Source organism: Accipiter gentilis, chromosome 2 (genome assembly GCF_929443795.1).
Source record: "Accipiter gentilis chromosome 2, bAccGen1.1, whole genome shotgun sequence".
In the NCBI taxonomy this organism is placed as follows: domain Eukaryota; kingdom Metazoa; phylum Chordata; class Aves; order Accipitriformes; family Accipitridae; genus Astur; species Astur gentilis.
In genome coordinates this window covers 42,610,123-42,625,493 of record NC_064881.1, presented here as the reverse complement: position 1 = coordinate 42,625,493, position 15,371 = coordinate 42,610,123, and the positions used below count along the sequence as shown (strand labels likewise).

At 40.4% G+C, this 15,371-nt stretch overlaps 1 protein-coding gene across 1 annotated transcript in view; it reads right to left on the bottom strand.

Moving 5' to 3' along the window:
- RNF139 (ring finger protein 139) overlaps positions 1-15,371 on the bottom strand; it is a 28,265-nt gene that overhangs the window by 8,204 nt on the left and 4,690 nt on the right. The window contains exon 2 of the mRNA XM_049826845.1: positions 13,507-13,690. The gene's annotated coding sequence lies outside the window, so the exon portion shown is untranslated. The remainder of the gene's footprint in view (positions 1-13,506; positions 13,691-15,371) is intronic.

The following is a 15,371-nucleotide window of genomic DNA, read 5'->3' as shown; positions in this document are numbered from 1 at the left end:
CTTGTTTGGCGGGCCCGGCCCGGCCCGGCCGGCCCTCGGCGGCGGTGGGTGTCCCTTCCCCACCGGCCAGCTCCTCTCTGCCCCGAGGGAAGGTGCCCCCCCGCCCCGTTCCCCGGTGAGTGAGTTCACCTCGGAGAGCTTTTCGCCAGGGGAGGGTTATTGCAGAATTTCCTGTTCTTTCGTGTGTGGTGCAAAAGTCCTGCCTTACTGGGTGCATAAGCGTGGATCGTATGGAAAAAAAAAAGGCGTTTTCCTTTGAAATCCTGTTTCCTTCCTCGTGCGCCTTTGCAGAAGCCACAGAGACGGGAACTACTGGAAACTTCGAGCTGACTTGATTTAAAAACAAGCAAACAAGAAAGTTAAATGGAAACGCGTAATCAGTGTTAGGCCCTCTGAAACGGGGGCGTTTCCCACCCCATCGCTTGTGCAAACCACGAGCGGGTGTCAGGCCCGAACTGAACGCGGCTGGCGTGCCCGGCAGCGTCTGCCACGCTGCCGCTTGCTGCCACTGTCCGCCTCCGGCTTCACCTGCCACGGCTCAGCCTTTCCGTGAGCCTGGCTAGGCCGTGGCTTAAGCCCTTGGAAGTCATCAGGTTGTTGCCAAAGGATCTTGGATCAGGCAACGACAGCATTGCATAGGAACTTTCCTAAGCGCTGCCCCACACTGACAAAGCCAGAAACGTTGCCAGATTGCTAAAGGATTGTATTACAAAATCCACGGACACGGACAAAGTGCATGTTTTAATCACATGCTGAAAGGCATAACTCTGACCCAGTAAGTATCGCCATGCCAGACAACAGAGGTTAGGGTTTAAAATGTGAAGAGTGTTTATTTTACTTGGGTTTGAAGATGGCTGAATCGCAGTGATTCACGCTTGCCTGGATAATTTTACTCCTCAGCTAAGTATGAAGCTGCTGAATATAAATAAAAGTATTCGGTCTGAAATGAAAAGCAATGTAAATAAAGCACATCTGGGTACTTGATAATGCTCAATAATGCACATGAAAATATTTATATGAGGTGCAATTTCAAGAAATCAACAACTTGAAACACCGTTTATGGAAAGGGAATTCCCTGCCCTCCCGAGGCCCTTCCAGCTTCATTAAATATCCTCATCAGTGAAGAGGATCTTAAGTCTATTTTTGCAATGCAGGCTTCAGGATCAGAGGCAATGCTGTAGTACATATTTATAATGCTTTAAGGACGCATGGATTAAATGGACTCCATTAAATGGATTTTCAGGTTTAAATAACGCGCATTTACGGGCATATTTTACAGATGTTATTTAGGCATGTAAGTACAGTCATGCATATCTGCCAATCATTTTGTGCATAAACAGTTCCAGGTCGCAAATATTCCAGAAATCCTAGTGTTAGTAAAGCGAATCAGATCAAATTAATACATTTTTTTTACGCGTGTTCTTCAGAAAACTTGTTGCAGTGTGTAAGACTCGTACTTTTCAGTTAAAAAAAGAATCTAAACTTGATTATCATACCTACAATATGTAGGAAGATGACACCTACTGGATATTTTTAATTTTGCAATTTGTACTGCATAGTTTCAAATGTGGAATAATAAACCAAATTCAACTTTGTTATGCAAGCATAACTACTGAATTCACTTCAGTTATATATACAAGTTCAGGAAAATTTGTCGTCTTATTTCTACAGTTAAATGCAATCTCCACTTCTTTGTAAATCTGGGGGTTAAATCCTATTCTAAGTAAATTCATATTAATACTTGTACAAAAAAAAGTTTTCTTAGTTGGGGACTTAGGCAATTTTTTGTTCATAAGCTAACATGCAAATTAAGCCTTTATTATATTATTTATAACCTTTCTTTGTCTACATAGATTAACTGTTAAGGGCAAATAGTCCTGAACTCCAAGGTGAAGGTTGTTCCATGTGTCGTTGTGGCTGCGTGTACCTGACTTGGTAAACGTGTCGAGTGTCAAGCCTACACCCCATGACAAGGCAGCGCAGAAGAACATGCCCTAGGGAGCTGTTTCGTAATAAATAAGAACTTAACACTCGAAAATGCTTTCCGAATAATTTAATACACCTCCTGTATCGGGCTATGAGTCAGAAAGTCGCAGATCAATTTATTTCAATAACAAATATAAGTCACTTGAATTCTTTGGCGTTCTGTACGGCATGTGGCAGAAGGTTGGGGGCTTGCTCTCAGTCATGTAAAAATGATTTTGGGGATTTTTTTTTGACAGCTCAGAGTGGTCAAAATTCACACAATTTTTTCAAAAGCTGTTAACATTTTTCAATTTTGAGATTTTTAGAACCACATAGAACTGCATAAATACAAATTATCAAGTGCAGCATCTGATGGTTTCATTGAACTACAGCTGTGTAACTCGCATGCGCTGAAATAACTGGACATAAAGCAATCTTTATTATCTTACGGAATGGTAGAGCTGCGTATTTTCTATACCAGTCTGCCGAGGCCATGTTTAGGGTCTGTGCCCATAGAGGATGGCCACATCTAAAACCACTTTTTTTGGCAAAACAACTTTTGAGTTTTTAAAACTCCTCCTTTTCCTTAATTCCTTCCTCATGAGCCCTTCAACCCAAAGGCTTGACTGGATTAGCACCAATGCTTACATCAGATACTACCAAATCACATGGTCTTGCAAAAATCCCATTTTTATAAGTGAAAAGAACAAAAATGCAGGGAAGGTTTTAGAGTACTGGGGGGGTTTCTAACTACAAGATCCTGAAAAGCTTTAAATACACACCGATATCTTTGCCTTGGAATACCACATGTAGATTTAGCCTGATACAATAACAGTAGATTTTCTAAGAATGAAAACAGTTGGCTGCCAAGAAAAACAGTGCAAAGTGCGCACGTCAAAAATTGGTTTTAGGTTGCAATGAACGTAGCCATCTATTAACTACTTCCAAATTTCCTAGATACCTTTTGCGGTGAATTACCCAGTATCATTTTGCATTCCTTATAGAAGAATAAAGCTCTGTACAGGCTATCTTTCATTTTGTCATAGCAGCTTTTTCATTACAACCAGTAAGGATGTCTATATTTTGGACTGAAACAAAAAACAAGAGTCATGAAAGGAACCTAAAGTGGATTATCTTCTCCTAGGATGATATTCTGGCATAAAAGAGACCAATCGGCATTTTTTTAAAAGCCAAATATCAGTGTTTTTATTAGCGTAGGCTTTGGTGGATTCAGCATGTGGGTGACCCCCAGCTGTGCCTTTGGTGAAGCTGCTCATTACCTCCTGCAGAGGACAGCTTGTGTCATCAGTTCTGCCTGCCTGAACGCAGTGTTCGCGGCTTTGTCAGTCTGTGTGCTACTAACGAGAATGAATTGCCAGCTAATGCAGATAGATGTGTTGGCTTGCCTACGTGTAACTTGTTGTTCTGCAGTTCGGTATAGATAGACTTTCGTATGTGATACTTCCAATGTGGTACTTGCAAAATATTTAAAGACTAACGTATTACTACTTAGGGTTCAATGGAAACGATTTACGCTCACATGACTGGGTTTAATACTACAATTAAAGACATCGGTAGCCTTTACCCAAGAATAGTTTGCATCTGTGTCTTCTTCTGAAGAGAAAAAGAGCAAATCAAGATAACATTTGAAAAGCTAAAGTAAAACCTGTAAATGTTGTTATTGACACAGGGACCTTTTCAATATATTAAGAATTTCCTTATAAGAGTTAACGTGTTTAAGATTAGTTATTGTATTAAGTTTGGGTTCTATTCCTTCCCTACAGCTAAATACCATGAGCTTAGATAGCATTTCTTAAAAGAAGCTAAGAAGGCAGAAAGCAATTTACTCACAGTAAATATTTGACAAAATAAATTGTAGTAACTTGTTTGTGTGAAAGATCAATTTTGATTTCAGATCTGCATGAAGTGACAATGTCTGTAACACATGAGCACTCATTCTCTTTCCCTTTCCCTCAGTGGAGGATGGTGGTTTTATGCTTGTTACTTGAATAGAACGCTCACTTGGAAGGTTCCAAATGCCTGGAAGAGTTTTCTGTCTTGACAAAGCAAGGCATGCGCTGGAGAGTAAAAACACAAGGATGAGTCTTGGGTCATCTCTGACAGGAGACAAGACTTTACTTACAAGTGCATCATCTGCATGAGGAAAATCTCTTAGTTCTGTAATTTTCCCCATATTCTTTTAACGACAGACTTTCTCATTCTCTTTAAAGAGATGATTGTGAAGAAATGCATTAGGCCTTGCTGTTCATGGCTTTACAGTTTTCTGTAAAACTGTGCAGAGAAAGAGCCTTTGGGTTTTGTCTCCTGTGGAAAAAGGCTGGTAAGAGAACAAATTGTATTAACAGTTGCTCACTGGCATATTTATCTCATTTCCTAACTATGACCAGCATACTTAGCAGGGAGACAAGAAAAGAAGAAGATGCGGATTATGTCTGAGGACTGCACCCCCCTTCCTGGTGTCTTTCTGGCTACAGGAGAAGTGTACCGCCCGCCACGGACCTCTTCTCTCCGAGAGGACAGCAGAGGTGGACAACGCCGGCTGGTTGCCAGCCAGAACTCTGCTGCCCAGCTCCTGCCTGAGGTGCCATGCCGAGGGCAGCACTCACTTCTGGCTTTCTTGGCTCCAGTTCTCCTCTGTGCTGGGGCCTTTGGGAAATGCACCACTGAAGATCGCTCCTCCCTGATCCTTTGCCTACACTGGTTTTGTTGTTGTTTTGTTTTCCAAGGACAACATGGAGAAATGTCTGTCTTTCACAACTCGCCACACACGCACATTGTGGCTTCTGCTGCAGAGGTTTGCCTTCTTTTCCAGAGCTGCTAACTATGTATTTCAGACCTGATTTAAAGACTTAACTAAGCAAGCAAAAAGAAAAAATTAATAAAGCTCCTTTCTTTTATTATTGCCAAGTATGCCTTTTTCTCCTGCCATGATTTTTGATTGTCTGAGTGCATCTTGCTTGAGACAGGCAATATAATGTGCTTGCCTGTTGGGTATCATACCCTTTCCTAACAGTTTTCCCAGCGCCACCCCCCAATCCTGTTACTAATCCATAGTAGAAAAGGCAGCGTGCTTTACTACAAATTACATACTCAGTAAAAATAACTCTGGAATGTTAAAAGTCTTGAAATATATTTACAGTATCTTTTATTTACAGAGCAGATGCTAGAAATTTGTCCTAAGAATAGATATTCAGTATTTTTGTGGATTTTAATATTAGTTTTTGTTCTGTAGCTGTTCTTGGCTATTATTTCTCGTGAGCTTAATATCTATTTGTTCAAAGAAAAATGTGTCTTTGCTAAAACAGGTGGGAAGTTGGAAAAGCCTGACAGCCGGTGCAGCGCATTTTTCCAAATGCCAGACAACAGTTCAGAAATGGTGCGCCTGACTGAGAGGGAGAAATAGAGATAATTGTGATATTTTATGTGAGGCACATGGAAGAACAGATGCTGCCGTTGTAGCACATTCTCTGTCCTCAGCCATGCTTTGTGTTATACAGCTGTAAATGTCATAAATAAAATGCAGATCCAGTGTTAATTTTTAACCTAATTAATGAAAATTTTCCCTTTGAAACCACAAATTAAATAGCAGCTGTACATATAGTTGGTTTTTATAGCTAGCGAAAATAATTATACATTACACTCAACTTTTTTTCCCCTTACGAGGTGATGCTTGGCTGCACGCAGTGAGCTGTACAGCTGAAGGGCAAGACCTGGCTATTCTAATTCAATATACAGAAAACAAAGGCCTTGTAGAACTGTTTCTTTCAGATATTTAGCAACATCTGGAATACAGTTGTAGAACCCCCAAGTTACAAAGTGAAATATCAAAGAGCAAGGCAGGTTCCTTCAGCCTGGGGCTTGACATTCATTTTACCATTTATACTACTTCTGTGAAAGACAAAAGTGGAGAGAATCAGAATTATACTGGAAGCTAGCCATATGACAGCAGAAAATGTGGTCTTCCTGAAAAATCCTGCCTTGTAGAGGAAATCCCAGCTGTGGAAACATTAATCTCACTGTCACTACTGGGCTGAGCCTTGTCTACCAGAGCGTTCCTCTGCTTCTCAGTAGGACCATGTTCAATGGTACCAAGCCATCTTGAGGTTCACACTGTAATTGCCGGTCTTGCTGAACTGCACTACCAGTACAAAGCCTTAGCAGAAAAAATCGTAGTGGAAAAGCTGTTTTCTGAACACGTGCAGAACAACCCTGCCCCCCCTGCCCTTTGCATACGCAGTCCCAAACAGGAGCTATTTGCTAATCTGTGGGCTACTAAATTTAGCTAGTTCCTGATAACTGAAATGGCTCACAGGCCTGATTTGTACTGCTGGTCACCAGTGAGATCACTTCTAGCTAGTTAACACCAGTTAGCTAATATAAAACTAGTTAAAACCAATTGAAAGTGTCAGCTGCTCTGTATTGTAGCTTTTTTTATTATTATTATTAATTAAGCATACTGGAAAGAATTTTCTGGTTTTAGCTAAAATGGCACATCTCTCAGGATGATTTCAGTCTTCAGAAGAGCTGATCTGGGAGATATTTGTTCACAGACAACATGTTAGACACAAAAGTAGAGAGAACGCAAGATTATACTGGAAACTAGACCTGCCACAGCAGAAAATGTGGTCTTCTTGGAAGATCCTCCCTGGTAGAGGAGGATCCTAACGTTGCTCCCATGAAAAGCCTTCAGCAATGTGTTTGTAAATCATTGAATCTGGTCGGCAAAAAGACAGGTCTGAGTATTAACCATGCACGAGGCTGGGTCAGAGGGATTAGTGTAATTCAGACTGTGTATAGCTACCGTCTTGATGAGGGGGTGGGAAGAAGAGGGTAGCACAGTTTTGTCTCACATGAAGTAGAGTGTAAGTGATTTGTAATACAGAGCGATGACCAGTCTAGCCTTTCTTCTCTCAGGGAAACCCAGACTTTACTAGAAACGGTGATAAATTTCATGGGGTTTATGCCGAAATCTGCACTAATGTCCAGCAGATTTTGCCTGATGTTGACGAGTTCAAGCTGGACATCCAGTCAGCCTCACTTCCTCTGTTAATGGAGAGAAAAAAGCTCATTCAAAGGCATTTCAGCTCTTTGGTTTTATCACCATCTTGAGATGCCTGGGGCAGGGTTCCTCTCAGCTGACAGCTCTCTAAAAGCCTACTGTATGTTAACTATCCAGGCTTCCTGAGAAATCAGTGAAGACAGACAGACACCCATTGTCTCAAGACACTTGTCTTTGAAGAGCTGGAATCCTCCAGAGATGTCAGAGAAGACATCTCCTGATGGCCTATCCAGGAAGGCTGGATGGTTCCCAACCCTTCATTTGACTTAAGCTGGGTGAGAGGAAGTTTACCACTAAGGGCTGGATAGCACAGCCTCCATCAATGATGTAAGAAGTGGCCTCCTAAATTTTGGGAGGGTGCTGAAACTAACCTGACTGATTTTTTCACATGCTTGTATAGGTGGTTCCAGTTCCCACCCTATCCCTCTTAACTGCAAGTGATGTGGAGCACAGAATTTCTGTTTTATGAACCAGTTTTATATTTTAATACTGAAGCACTGAAAATAGAAAAATTCTGAGCAATTCAAGTATTTCTTTTTAAGATTCAATATTATTTGCATTGATATGTATAATATGCATGTAAGATGTAGATTATGTGCATATATTATAAACTGTGTACTACATCTGATATTGAAAAAAAAATGCAGATCAGTGTCCTGTTTTGCAAACATCATCACAGCCTTTTCCCACTTTTCTCTTAGTTTTATTAATGCAATGCAGTTTGTGAAGTCTTTTGATTTCTATATGCCATTTTCCTATAGGATGGCTTTAACTTGGAAAAAAATATAATTCTGCTCTTGTGTATTAGTCATAGACTAATGATCGTGTAATCTAAAGTTCTGCATAACAGGCTGTGAAGTAGCAAGCAGTACTTCTTATACCTAAAATAACTCATGTTCTTCAGAAAGAGATTCAGCTTTGTTTTGAAGATCGCGAGGAGCAAAGAATTGTGTTCCGAATTTAATGCTTGACTTCTGAACAAGGTTTTACTCTCAGTTAGCAAATTCCGTGAAGCTTCCTAAGGTGATAGCAAACTGTAGCATTGGCTTTGATTAGAGCCACATCAAATATTTGCGTTGGAACCTGACACCACATGTACTTTGCTCAGCCTCACGTTTCACTGCAATGTCGGTGTTTAATAAATATTCAAGAAAACCATAATTCCAGTCTGGAACCAACATTGGTTTCCTATAAAAGCCACTGAAACTTGTGATTTAAATATAAAAGCAGCATAATAATGGCTTTTTTGGCTGAATGTCTTCTTTAGACTTGGAGTAAATGAAACTCAGGGTATTTGCAGGTATGAAGGTAAAAGGAAAAACTCACGCAAATCCTTACGAACTAAGATAGAGGAGTTTTGCACAGCTTGAAAGCTCAATTCTTCTGTGACAGGGGAACTTCACATCCCAGAGCAAAATGTAATTTCAACCTGCTTGCTTGGCTGGTTGCGTTAACAGCTGGAAAACCCATTCAGTACAGACACTTCAAAGTGCATTTCCAGCCAGCCCCTAGACGCTTGGTGGCCTGGCCAGAAGATGGCAGGCGTGTTTTGTGGGAGGAAGGAAAGTGTGCCAAACAGGCAGGTGTTCTGCTTGCGAGAGTAAAGTAATTCACAGTCAAGACTAGAAATGTTAACATTACTTTCATTATCCTTGTAATGATTAAACTGTAAGATAAGAAAACCTGCAATAATTGACAGCTGCCTGTGTACAGGGGGAGGGAAGAACTCTGACCCCACTGGCATTGCTGACGTGGGACGTGCTCCCGAGTGACGCAGCACGGTGCCAGGCTTGCACCTGTGCTGCCCCGCTTTTAGTGTCTGGCTCTGTTATAGCACAGGTCTGAAAAAGCCACGGACGAATCCCACACTATTAGGTTACAAGTATTAACTCAACACCTCCTCCCAATCCTGGGCTTTCTGATCCAGTGAATTATAATCCACTGTTAATTCTTTGCTTTGCTCTGTTACTATGTCCTTCTTTCCTTCCATAACTTTGGCATGGGGAGGGGCAAGGATTAGCATGCAATGAATTTAGATGCCGCTTTACAGTTTGACACTTTCCCCTCTCATTTATCAAAGACTCACAATTTCTGAATCTTTCCAGAACTGCAAGCAGTCCTTTTACTTTCTTAGAAGTAGAATAATTCTGCCTAGTGTTTCAGTCATTGGTAACTGGATAAAGCTCTTAGTTTATCAACTCATTTTTGAGTTGGCTAAAAGTGCAAATTTAGGAGAGCAAAGTACTTGCTTCCAGTAGGGGCTGAACATTCAGTTTCCACAAAGTTCCCATTCACTGACCTGGCATTCCTCAGTGTGGAAATACTCCGCGTTCATAGAGAACACTAAATTGAAGAAATACACATGCCACTTAGAGCAAAATGTCATGATGCTCGTAATGTCTCTGAACTTATGGGAGATCATTTCATGGTTTTGGACCAGGACTGCAAGAAATGTGACTTTCTAGACCAAGGAGCTTTACTGTAATTCTTAGATATGCCACTCTACTAGACAGGTGAACTGCTAACAGTGATTTTCATTTGTAGGCTTTAGCTGATCTTTCAGATATCCTGGGCACAGGTCACTGGTTCCCCCAAAGGTCAGGACAGAGGTCCTGAATGTAATTACATTTTGTAAGGGAAACTGGCATAGGGAGCAAAGGACAGGGTTGTGGCAAGATGGGGTAATATTACATAAACATTTGTCAAAGGTTTTAGGGCCAGACATGTTATATCACTGTAATCCACCTAAGATGTCACAGATGTGTGACTAACTGAAGCCAAGTCATTGTTCTCCAGGACAGAATGAGCCTCCTGTGTCAATGGAGGTGGTAACAGGAATGCTGACGAAGCTATGTGAGAAGTTGCTACTAGTGAGGAATCCAAGAGTCTTAAATTAAGAATTTGATTAATTGTGGATGTGCAGTTTCAACAGGAGATTCAAAGGCTCAAAATATTTCCCATTGCTGCGGACTTTTTTTGGTGGGGTGGTACTGTGGGCTTCAATCTACGTTTCAGTTGTGACCTGCGCACACGGTAGTGACTGTACACAATGGCGCAGAAGCGTGCTGTTTGAGTACTGCTAACGCTTGCATTGGAATCTTCAGACCAGGTCACCCAGGAGCTACATTCACTTACAGACCAGACACAGAAAGGATCTGAATGGAAGTTCAGTCTTCCGTCATTGCTCAGGGTGGGCTGAAACACTAAGGCTGTCCAAAAACTCCTGTCTCTACAATCACTTTGTTTGCAGTGGAGCTAAAGAGCGGGGAAGCATTTTTGGGAAAGGCAGCTGACACAAACAGAATAGAACATATCACAAAGAGGGGAAAGGTTTTTTTTCCATGCATTTTCATTATGGCTAAGACTTTTGTTAACTTGATTTCCACACCCATATTCTGAGCAGCTAGGATTGTCATGAGCAAGGAATGAAATGGAAGCTTTAGATGTTTCAGTACTCAAAAGTGTATGTGGAAAGGGTACAGGAATAATAGATTTTTTTCTGCTTATTTGAAAATACTGCAGCCTTACAAGAAGTTTCAAATATTCCTGCAAAGGATGGTGTTATACATGAGATTGAAGAAGAAGGCATAGCCCCCTCAGCCTCATTACTTCATGTAATATAAGATATATTTCTTTTAGTTAAAAGCACTGCAGCCTTCAAACCAAAACATATCCATATACCAGTTGATTTTTTGAGGAAAAAGTCTCCAGTGGTGATCACATTTTCTGCATTTGAGGGCAGGAAAAAAAAGAGGATGACATAATACGCAGTAAAGGATTATTCAATTAGGTATTATAGAAAGCTTTCCATCTACAAAGGCAGCTCAGCACAGAGATGAGCTTTCTAGTGAGTTGTGGGAATTCTGCCACTGATGTTTTTTACAACAGCAGGGTAGAAAAATAGCTAAAAGGAATATTCTTGATGTTTTTACCCTAGTATAGCAAAAGTATGGATAGTCGTTATTAATTTCAAATAACTTAGCATATTGGTATTTCTGGTAATAGCAGATGGTGATGAATTGAATCAAAATTACTATGAATACCTATTTAATAACTTGCATCAGTGTACTGACTGAATATTCATAATTAATATCTACACAGAAAATGATGGAGTGTTTCTAACATTTGTATTATGCCACTATGATGTGTTCTGTTCTGTCCTATTATATTCAGCAACACAGCATAATTTCATGGTGCATTGAACCAGAAAAGGCATCCTGGAAAAAAATCTGGAAGGAAAAAATGTTTCCCATCTACTGGCTGGGCAGTTCCTCAGTCTAACACAGTGTTTCCACACAAGCCATGTGCTGGTAGTGCTTTTGAAGAAACGTTTCTGGAATTGCACCCTCAGTTTTCCCCAGATAAAGAAAGTCTTCAGATACCAACTATGGAAAATATATTTTTCTGGCATGACAGTTCTTACAAAAGGATCTTTGTTTGCACTGTCCGCAAAAAATATGCTGTATTCTACTTTCTGAGAGCCAAATTCTTGGTCTCTATCCAGAGTCTAATTAAGCAGGATTCACTCCCTACTGCTCAGTGCTGTGAGAAACCTTTTCAAGGAGCAGCTCTATCTCCTGAATGCCCCCTCCTAATATTCCCAGGTGTTTTGGCCAGGGTGTCTGTAGGGCTGCTGTATGCGTCATGCTCTCTCCCGTCAACCATCTCTGAAATCCTTTCAAACAGGAGATGATGTGTAGTGCTCGCACTGGCTTTAGCAGGATTTGGATCAGGCCATCTGGGTAAATTTTCTTGATCTGTTTGAACTGATGGACTTCTATGCTGCTGGTGAAATGGGTGGTCCCATGTTTCATCTCCTGGCAACACAGTTCAGTGGCCTCCCTTTATCCCAGAATGGAGCTCATGTGGCTATAAAATGAACCAGACTATGGACTGAGCATCCTTTTGGTTTTCCCCCTAGATTAGTTCCCTAATTTGGATTATCACTTGAACACATGATTGCAACTGCTTGCCTGAGGAAGAGGATGGGATCGTGCACAAGAAGCAGGGGTAAGGACAGATCCACCTCATTGAGCAGTGGTGGACATCCTTTGATAACTTGATTATGCTGCTTTTCATCATCTGTGTCCAAAAACTTGCAGTTCACATATGTAAAGATTGTAACTATAGAAGCTAACAGCTTCAGTAACTTTTCCATTATCTTTTTTTAACTGGAAGGAATATTTCTTGGGAGTCAGAATTGGACTTTTTAACAAAAGCAAAATACTGAAATAAAAGCAAAGCCCAATCCTCAAAACCCCCTGTAATCCCTTTCAGTGAGGCTATTCCCAGGAAAAAACAAGTCATAAGGTCTGACTGGCTCATACTCTTAACCATGTGTGCTGTTGGTGATTGTGGGAGGAGGGGAACAAAGCCATGGAAAGAGCTTGGATACATTAGACCTCAGAGTAACGTATCTGACTATCAAGCACTGAGTGGCCCATTCCATTATTATTGTCTCTCTTTGCCTCAGATTTTTGTAGCACTTTCTTTGCTTGCTTTTTTTTCAGAAGCCAGATTAAAAATAGAAATTGTCATGACTGGAATGTTTTTCTTCTTGTCTTGGAAGACAACATCTATAAGAATTATAAATGCGCCACTGAAAAATGATTCATAGGTATGTGTGTGAACTTTGCATATTCCAAAGCCAAAGTAATCTCTAGAAAATACAAAGTAATTGTAGCCATTGCCCAAAGTCTGTTATACAGGGACCACCTATAGCTTTGGTATTGTTTCATATTTGTTCAGCGTTCTTAGAGCCATTTTGAACCACCCATTCCTGTTCCCACCCAAGTTATGTTGCCAAATTTAATCAATATTCCATTTCTGTAAAGATTTTTGTCTCAGCAACTGGCATAATACACTGTTTTTACATTTTCCTCTTTCAGATTTTGTGTATTGGAATAACATCCAGATTTTATATAATGGAATAACATTTGGCCGTAAAGCCAAATTATCAGCTGTTGTCATATTGTTGAGCTCAGAGGAATTAAGAAAACCAGCTGAGTCCATGACAAATGGGGAAAGTTTCTACAGAATTTACATTATTTGTGTTTAATGACACAAAATCAAGGAGAGTTATCTAGATCTAAATGTTTTTCTTCAGCTCTCAAGAGAAAATGACAAGAACAACTGCCATTTAACTTGCTTTCTTGTACTGTAACAGTAAGCATTTCATTAATAAAAGTAATTTGTATCAAATTTCTGTTCTAGTAATACTGTGGCATGCACTGCATGGTCTGCAAACAGTACATACTCGGTTCATTTCAGATGGAAGCTACCTGTCGGTGATTTCACCTTAGTCAGTGGAAACTGAATGAACTGAGGGATAGGATTTGCAGCTCTTTTATTTGAAATTAAGTCCAATAGGACTTTATGTCTCTGACATAAACATTATAGTGATAGGTGCCAAGAATTACTTAAGTGAGACATAAATACTTAAGAGAAGCTGATTTTCTTACCTGTGGTAGTTCTGAGCCTTCAGTACTCATGCTGTCTTTTGGAAACATCACCTTTTTCAACAGATTCCTTAGTTTTCTGATATATCTCCTACTACAAGCCCTCCTCCAGTTGTGTTCTTCAGTCTGTCATCCATCACTGATCTCCATCCTGGTCATCACTCCAGTCACTATCAAATCTTAGCAGCTTTTTTAAAGGAAGTAATAAAAAATATATGCGTATTATACCTGTATACACATACCTGTATAAAATAATCAGATTTGAAAGCATTTTCTTTTGTAGCTCCTATATTTCTCCGCACTCTCCTTTCTCCATTATACTTAATGTAACTATACATTTAAAATACATTGTGCGCAGTGCATCTTTCTATAAAATCCAAGATGCACATTGTGAGCTATCTGACAGTTAACAACAGGGAAATTACAGGTCATATAAACCTGGCCAGGATAAAAGTGTTAACCAGTAACACACAGAGAATGTTCCTGGGTTGGACTAGGGGGATTAAACAAAATGAGCTGATTATGCTAATTTTCTTCATCTCTTAATGTCTTTGGATTGCTTCATTGAAGTTGACAGAAGAATTCCCAGTGATTTATGTGGAGAGGTATTTCACCCTTCTTTTCCCAGAAAGATGTCTGCTTTCTACGATAAGTACAGTGAGTATCTGCACATAATAAGTATGAATTTCTTCTCTTTTTAGTCAAACACTTTGTGTCCAAGAATTCAGAATACAAAAGTAAATGTTGTGTTACACGAGTTGGTTTTGCCTCTAACCAACCACTACTACAAAGTTTAATACACTAACTGTTACTTTCTAGCACCAAATACCTGACAGCTTTTTACTATTATGTTAGACAAGGAAAGCGAGTCATATACTCTCCTTGCCTCTGCACAATTTCTCATTCAGGCCGTTTTCAAACTCACCTAGTTTTCACATTATTTAAGCAATTAGCTATATGAAACCTCTTGTTCTCACTTCTTTGTCCCTGAAAAGTAATATTCCACCAGATAAGTCCATTAAGTTCCCATTCTGGGACACACTATCACCTCTGCTGCCATGTACACAGAGAGGCGGTTGGAGCAAGGACCAATTTGCTGTTTCCTAAATGCTCCCCACTTCCATGTGTGCTTAGACATCATTAGAGATGATAAATAAGGTAATAAAATAAGCTGAACTGTAACCAGGAAGAGAAAGAAAACCTCCTTCCTTAGCTATTAGCTGCTTTTTACCATCCTTTTTAATCTTCACTTAGTGAAGCAGGAAGATTAGCTTAAGCAAGCAGTTACAGCAAGAGGTGGGAGCCAGGAGGTTTTTTAGGATTCATTTATCTCATAATGGGCTATTGAAAGCGATTGGCGAGCCTCTCCTAATCATTTTAAGAAGACACAGTCCCACAGCGGAGTGCAAGGTATAACATCTTGGTCCCCTGAAGTAATGAGAATTTTGCAACTTAATTCACTGAGGCAGGTTTTTGTGTTAATGTCTCCTTCTATTCCTACCACTTGTTTTGTCTGCTGGAGTCAGTTCCAGGCTGGCATGGATTTCCTGGCAAGGTGGTTCTCCTGGGGGAGGATGAGAGGGTTGCAGCTGCAATTTTGATACTCCCTGGTGTAGTGTGGTTCCATGTCACTTGATGGGTGTGAGCCTTCGGAGCCCTCCTCCCCTTCTCCACGCCAGCGTAATGGCTGGGCGCAGATCTGAGTAATGCCCCTCGCCCACCATCTTTGTTAACTCATCAGGTGTTGCAAAAACTGTGATGGCTTTTGGTTGTTGACATGAGAGAAAACCAAACTCCTACTGAGGCTTTACTCGCTTCTAAAATAAAACGAAGGCAGAGGAACATACACAGTGGCTCCCAAGCGGCTG